This window comes from Urocitellus parryii, unplaced genomic scaffold, assembly GCF_045843805.1.
Source record: "Urocitellus parryii isolate mUroPar1 unplaced genomic scaffold, mUroPar1.hap1 Scaffold_53, whole genome shotgun sequence".
Lineage (NCBI taxonomy): Eukaryota > Metazoa > Chordata > Mammalia > Rodentia > Sciuridae > Urocitellus > Urocitellus parryii.
Genome location: NW_027554068.1, coordinates 881,368 through 889,725, shown reverse-complemented (window position 1 = coordinate 889,725; position 8,358 = coordinate 881,368).

Sequence of the window (8,358 nt, the reverse complement as noted above, 5' to 3'; positions counted from 1 at the left end):
AGACCCAGCTGGATCCGAGCTGGGAAAACATGCTAAGACAAACCCAGAGGGACAGGTTTCCCAAGGAGACATCTGTCATCACGAGGCTTCAGAGCCTGCCCTGCCACTGCAGGTGGCAAGAGTGTCCAAGGTCAACCTCCACTCAGCCCAGAGCACACAGCACCTGTCGCTAGTGGGCCCAAGAAGGCAGGAATGACCATCAGACACCTTCACCCCCAGCCCTGCTGCAAACCTGCCATCCTCAGGCCACAACTGGCCCGCCACCCTAGGCCAACCGAGAAAAGCCCTACACAAAGCACAGAGTCAGCTCAGAGGCCAGGTCAGATTCCATTCCACGATTTGGGGAATCAGTCTTTAATCCTGAAGTGGGTCTCATTTTTGGACGTACATAATAGGTGTGTACAAGCCAATTCCTTTAAATTATTTCAAATACCTGAAAGAAACCCTCTAGTTAAAGAGACCTGAGCCAAATTCTTTAAAAAGCAAGCCATACCACGCCTGTAATAACAGTAGCTCGGGAGGCTGAGGCAGGAGGAATGAGAGTTCAAAGCCAGCCTCAGCAAAAGCGAGGTCCTAAGCAACTCAGTGAGACCCTGTCTCTAAATAAAATACAAAATAGGGCTGGGGATGGGGCTCAGTGGTTAAGTGCCCCTGGTTCAATCCCTGGTACCCCAGACCCCGCCAAAAAAAGACAAGCAATACTTTTTCAGGGCCATCTCCTTTGACCGTACCGAGTGGATGGACTGCAGTGTACAACACAGATATGTGTGTCACACTGTGTGCAAAGCATAGCAAGCAGTGGAAAAAAAAAAGGAAAAAATAAAGGGAATAAAATAAATCAGTATTCCTATGGGAAGTTACCCCTCAACACCCTTCTTACTGCTTTTCCTAGACAAAATTTTGTTTTTTTTTTTTTTTAAACAAATAAACAAAAAAACAGCACTTAAGTGAAAAGGAGAAAGCCCAGAGAATCTTCTACCATGGAGGGAAGGAACAAGGCTCCTCTGGATTCTTTACCAGGCAGAGCCCCAGCACAGGGCACATGAGGATTCTCTACAAACGGGGCTGGACTGTTTGTTCTTGACATTCCAGATTAGAGAACAGCCTCTGGGATGAAGATAGAGCAGCCACAAGCTGCCAAAAGAGAAAGTCCCTCCTGCTTTCCTGCAGGGACAGAAGGTCAGTGCAATTCCATTTAGCAGTTGGTGGTTTCTTGGTTCTGAGCAAGGGAGTGTCGGGTGGCAGCTGGACACCTCGGGACAGGCTCCACCTGAGGCTTAACAAAGGCCAAGGCCTCCTGTTCCCTATTTTGGCACCTTGATGCAGCCTGAGAATGACTTGGAAAATTTAGGGGCCAAGGTTCATCTTCCCTGAAGAGATGGGTCATGACTACCTCTAAACAGGACTCGCAAATGAGCTCCAAAATGACACCGAAACAGTGATGAAAGGAAATGGAAACTCACTTAGATTTGGAAATGTCTCTTCAGATTCTTCCCCAGAAGGCATGGGTGCTGCAGGTTTTATCATTTTTACTCCTGTTTACCATCCACACCACAGGTAAGATGGGACCCGAACACGGGTAAGAGACACATCAGCACAGTTCTGAGAACCCACAGAACCAGGAGCCTTCCCAGACAGATCCCATGAGCTGTCTGATCACTGTGCGACTCTAGGAAGAAAGAACCTGGAGAGTCTGCAAAGCGCTCTCTCTGCAGTGTGGGCCTCTAAGCTCCCCTGAGCCTTCTCTCCAAGATCTGCTGGGAAGCAGCCAAGTAAATATGAGTAAAAGCAAGTTTTGTGGTCAGGGCAGACCTCAGAGTCTTGAACTCTTCTGTCTGAGGGGTGAGCTTTCTGGACAGGCGAGTCCACCTCTGCCAAAGGTGTCCACCTTGAGTGTAACACAGATGAATATTATGGGATTGGAAATGTTCCATCAGTGGGCATCAGAGGCCAATCCCTCCTGCCTTGCACCATCCCCAGGGCTGAAAAATTGTTATGGTTTGGATGTGAGGTATCCCCCAAAAGCTCACGTGTGAGATGGTGCAAGAAGGTCCAGGAGAAATGACTGGATTGTGAGAGCCTTAATCCAACCAGTGAATGAATTCCTGATGGGATTAACTGGGTGGTGGCTAGAGGCTGGTGGGTGTAGCGGGAAGAGGGGCATGGGGGCGTGGCTTTGGGGTCTCTATTTGTGGAGTCTCTCTCTGCTTCCTGATCACCATGTGAGCTGCTTCCTTTCACCACATTCTTCCTCCATGATGTCTGCCACCCCTCGAGCCCTGAGGAATGGAGCCTGCTATCTATGGATAGAGACGTCTGAAACTGACAGCCCCCAAATAAACTTTTACTCCTCTACAATTTTCTGGTCAAGTTTTTTTAGTCACACAGTAGTGAAAAAGCTGACCAAAGCAGAAGTGAAATATGCAGACTGTGTACAGACCTGGGCAACAGAGGTCTCCAGCTGACCTAGAAGCAGAGGGACAGCCCCAGCCACAGAAGTACTTACAGCTCTCTTATGTATAGTCCAGGGGGAAAGCATCTGCTCTGGATTTCCGTGATATTATTTGAACTCAGATCCAACACTTCCAAGGAAAGGTAGGCATTCAGCTGGCTCCCATTCACGCTGCAGATCCTGTTGTGTTGCCTGAAACACACAAGTGGAGGGGTGACTCTGGAATTACTTTTTGCAGAGTAACTACAAGAGCCAGGCATAGTGGTGGACACCTGTAATCCCAGTGACTCAGGAGGCTTAGCCAGGAGGACCTTGACTGCAAAGCCAGCCTCAGCAACTTGGTGAGGCCCTAAACAACTCAGTGAGACCCTGTGTCTAAATCAAATATAAAAAAGTATAAGAATTCTCTTTCCTATTTTACTAGTTGTTTGCTCTTTCATAACATGACCCTCTAGTGACACTCGAAATGAGCTTTCCTGTTGTTCTTCCCATCCATGATCAGCTGCTGGCTTCAGAGAGTATGCTGGATTTTCTCATATGGGACAAGCTGTTTGCAAAAGTATGGGGCAAGAACACAGGGGTGATCTCTAAGTACACAATCATGGCATGACCTGCATCTACCTACATACCCACCATAAAGGATGTACCAGTGCAATTGGTCAGCTCCAAACCAATAACCTTCTGCAATCTTCAGGACTCAGTCCACTGCCATGAGATAAAAGGCTTGTAGGCATGAGCCCAGGTTAGTCATATGGCTGTGTGCAGTATTGGGGATTAAACCCAGGGCCTCATGGATGCTAGGAAAGTGCTCCACCACTGAGCCACATCCTCAGCCCTCCCTGGGTCAGTTTAATCCAACTTCACAAATCACTACGCACTTTCACAAATCACTACTGACACCTCCCATGTGCCAGGCATGGAGACATACAGGAGATTAAACACACACACACAACACACACACACACACACACACACACACACACACACAGATAAAATCATGGTAATCCTCATACTTTGCTGGTGGGACTGCATTTGACCCAGTTACCCCACTCCTCAGCATAATACCCAAAGGACTTAAAATCAGCATACTACAATGACACAGTCACATCTATGTTTATAGCAGCTCAATTCACAAAAGCCCAGCTATGGAACTAACCTAGATGCCCTTCAAGAGATGAATGAACAAAGATAATGTGTTATATATACACAATGGAATATTACTCAGCCTTAAAGAAGAATGGAATGATGGCATTTGCTAGTAAATGGGGGGGAAATGGAGACTATCATCCTAAGTGAATGAAACACACCAATTCCAAAAAAAAAAAAAAAAAAAAAACAAAGGCTGAATGTCTTTCTGATATGCAGGTGCTAATTAAAAATGGCGGGTGAGTAGGGAAGAATAGAGGTACTTTGGATTAGGCAGAGGGGAGCAAAGGGAAGGGAGGGTGTCTGGGGGGTAGGAAGGATAGTACAAGAATGGGACATTATTACCCTGTGTGCATACATAATTACATGACTGGTGTGATTCCACATCATGCACAACCAGAAGAAGTTATACTCCACTTATGTTGGATGTTTCAAAATGCATTGTACTGTCATGTAGAACTAATTAGAACAAATTTTAAAAAATAAAATCCTGGCACTCTGCAAAGGGAGAGAGGAGCTCACTGCTGGGTCTCACTGGAATCAAATCCCCTGCAGCTCTAATGGCGTTGTTCCTCAGTTTTCTTATATAAATGATGCAGCCAAAACCTGTCATTTCTGGAATACGGGCAACCCAACTTAAAACCATGCTAAAGGGATAGCAGACATTAAGAAAAGTGCTCCGAGGGTGTCCTGCCCACCTAGGAAGGAACTGTCCACTATGACTTATTTGCATCTTTAACCCTGGAGGCCTCTGGCAAACCCCAAATCTAACCAAGGGACCAGCAGTCATTAATCAGGACAAAGGTAACTAATGCTAAGTGAGGCGGGGCTACGGGCCTGTTGTGAACATGGCTCTGCCTCGCAGATTCAAACTGGGACAGGAGATGCATGAGAATCTGCTTGGTTGTCAGGCACAGTGCTGCCTGTCATCCCAGTGGCTCTGAAGGCTGAGGCAGGAGGATTACAGGGTCAAAGCCAGCCTCAGAAACTTAGTGAGGCCCTGAGCAACTCAGTGAGACTCTGTCTCTAAATAAAATACAACATAGGGCTGGGGATGGGGCTCAGTGGTCGAGTGCCCCTGAGTTCAATCTCTGGTACCCACCCTCCTCTCCCCACCTTAAAAAAAGAATCTGTAGGGTAGCAGTGCTGTCCTGAGGGTTCTAGGCACACACTTCCGCCAGGTTGAGAAAAGAGGGGCAGCTGTCCAGTCGATCGGAGCCAGGAAGCCAGCTGTCACTTACCAAGTGGCATCTCCTTTAAACCAACCCTTGAACATTGGTTCCAACAAGGCAGGAACGAGGACCTCTTTCCCAGAAGTTTGGGGGCCTCCCTCAATTCCTTTTTTTGTTGGTGATGTTGGTTTTTCTTTTCACAAGTCTCCCAGGCCCTAAATTCAAAACTCGATTTACAAGGGCCCAAATCTGCTGACAGGGGGTGCCTCCTTCCAATGAAAGGAACCTTCCCTCCACCTCCCCTCCTCACCCTCCCCACCTTTGAGATCTGTATTCAGTTCTTAAATAAACATAGTCTCTTACAGTTTTCAGAAACCCAAAGCAAAAGAACAGAAAACCTTTATTATGCAAAGTATGTGAAGAAAAAAGATCAGGAAATAAAGGAGATAGTACTATGCCCCATCCAGGAACTCTGGATACCATGCCAGGGAGCCAGGAAACAGGGGGTCTAGAAACCAAAGGGACGTCCCGGGGCCCAAAGCTGGACAAAGGGGTCCACTGCGGGGGTGGGGGGGGAGCCCGGAGGACAGCTGACCCCTCTCTCTGCTCCCCCACATCCCCTCCTCTGTCTTACTTGGTCTTTGTCTTGGGCCTCTTCCTTCTTTCTTGTCAGTCTGTCTCTTCACATTCTCCCCCCCAACCCTGTCCCCCCACCAAAAAAGGACACTGTGAGGAAGATAAGTCTCTGGAACCCTGGGAAAAGTTCCCCACTGAGCAGAAAAGGCAGCCATGGAGATTGGGCCATGGTGGCCTGGGAGAAGTTGCCAGGGCTAGTGCCCAAGCCAGGACGCTGGGGCTGGGAGGCCAGGAGCTTGGCACAGGGGACAGAGCTGGCAGGGCACCCCGGGGAATGGCTCCTCTGGGCCAGGCTAAGGAGCTTAGAATCGGGCTCCCCATGGGACAGGTGGGAGGGGTGGCAATTAAGAGGCAGGCACAAGAGAATGGTAAGGGGGCGTCCCTCCTGGGAGCTGGAGATGACATCATCAAATGGTAAGGGGGCCCCTGGGTAGGCTACAGGACATACCTTCCATCCCCACCCACCAGCAGCCGCAGAGTTCAGTTCAGGGGTCACATGGACATTTGTAAATCAGGTACCTGGCAAAGGGTTACTACCAGGAATATAGTCAGCACTACCCCCCCCCCCACACATTCCCACAGCTTCCACATCTGCATGTTCCACTAAATGTAGTAGAAAATGCAAAAGAAACTGTCTGGAGTGAACATGTACGGACTTTTTCCCTGTCCCTGTCTCTAAATGGCATGGTATAGTTATCTACACAGCATTGATTTACACTGCATGAGATAATGTAAAAATTTAGAGATGATTTAAAGCATTGATTATATGACACTATTGCATTACTTTGTACAAGGGACTTGAGGCTCCATGGATGGGTATTTTTTGGGGGGGTGGGGACCTGCATGACTGTATATATAGAATCCCTAAAACTGACAGCAACAGAGAACAAATTTCCTGATCAAAATATGGGCAAAGGGGGCCTGGGGCTGGGGCTCAGTGGTACAGCTCTTGCCTAGTATGTGTTAGGCACTGGGTTCAATCCTCAGCACCATATAAAAATAAATAAATTTTAAAAAATTGGCAAAGGACTCTATAGACATTTCTCCAAAGAGGACCAAGTAGCCAACAAACCCATGCAACCATATTTGAAGTCAGCCTTCACAAGTGAAATGCAAAACAAAACCCTGATTAAATATCTGTTCACACCCATCAGTGTGGCCTCTATCAAATTTAAAAAGAAAAAAAAAAGTTAAGCAGGGGTGAGGATTTGGAGCAGTCAAAATTTTGTGGGAATGTGAAATGATGGAAAGCTGAAGAAAATGGTTTTCTGACTCCTCAAAACATTAAACACAAAGCCAGGAGTGGTGGCACACGACTGTCATCCCACTGGGATGACAGGCATGCACCACCATCCTTGGTGCCTTTCTTATTTTTTGAGACAGGGTTTCACTAAGTTGCTGAGGCTGGCCTCAAACTTGTGATCCTGGGCTGGGGATATAGCTCAGAGCTTGCCTGGCATGCACAAGCCCTGGTCCAATGCCCAGCACACCACATACACACAACTTGTGATCCTCCTTCCTCAGCCTTCCAAGAGGCTGGGGGGAGGGTTATAGGTGTGCACCACTCCACCTGGCTCATTTCCATATTTCCTAACATATTTGGTTATTGATTAGTCTTCTTTTAGTCTGGCTGGCGGATGGTCCAGCAGGCAATTCCTCCACCAGAAGGAATATGGTTCTTTATCGTGAGGAAAAAACATACCCACCTCAACTGTGGCCATAGGTTCTACACTGAATACAGACACAGAGCTCCACCATCTGAGAATACCACTCAATTTTTGAAGACAACTCTTATTTCACACTTCCAGGGATAAATAGCACACTCAAGAGATGATTTTTCACATGAATCTTCATGATGTCTGAAAAGGCTGGGCCTTCTGCTACATATTAGGAAGTTTTAACAGCAGGTGAGTGAAGAGAAAGGAAAAAGGCCTCATTTATTCTCATTCCTTAGGCAAGAATAAATGCTCCAGCCCCCATGCAGACAGGCACGTGTAGTCAGTTTCAGGAATGCTAGCAACTATTTATTACTCAGTATGATTTCACCTGTGCCTCAAGACTAATTATCGACAGTCCCAGCTCAGGTCCTGAGGCCAAGACTAATTTTCCAAAATTAAAGTCTAGGTCTCTTTACCCCCTTGCTTGCAGGCTGAGCCCTAAGGGGGACTTTAATTATTCACCCAGCCCTAGGGGGTGGAGGCTCCTGTGGCTGCCTCCCCTCCAAGACCTGCTCTTTAATTACACTTTAATGTGAATTGATCTCTGCACTAAGGAGACTGTAAAGAAGATTGATCTCATCTCTCTCTCTCTCTCTCTCTCTCTCTCTCTCTCTCTCTCTCTCTCTCTCTTTCTTTTTCTAGAGGGTTTGCTAGAGAGTTAGGTATTCCCATTGATTTTATGTCACTAGCAGATCGAGCCAGGAAGAGGGCTCAGGCGGTTGCTGCCAGTGATCTCTCCAGCTCCTTACTTGCCTCACTATGAGAGAGGTCACCCACAGGACACCAGGTTGCTTTCCTCCCAGGCTGTGTTCTCTGGGACTTACAATTTACTAGGATGTTAAATATCGCATACCTTTTATTTAATCAGTTTTTCTTTGGCTAAGAGTTCACAGCAAATTAGAGGACTTAGAACCATCTCAGGTATTTTTATTTAATTTATTCATACTCTAAGTCTTCCAGGTACATTTGTTAACAGGAGAGAAAAATTTTCCTTAAAAGCAAATGACAGCCATGTGCAGTGGCCCATGAATGTAATTGCAGCGGCTGGGGAGGCTGAGGCAGGAGGATGGCAAGTTCAAAGACAGCGTTAGCAACTTAGTGAGACCCCAACAACTCAGCAAGAAATATTTAGAAATAATTTTTTTTTTTATAAAAAAGGCTGGGATGTGGCTCAGTTGTTAAATACACCTGGGTTCAATCCCTGGTACAAAACAACAACAACAAAAAAGCAAAT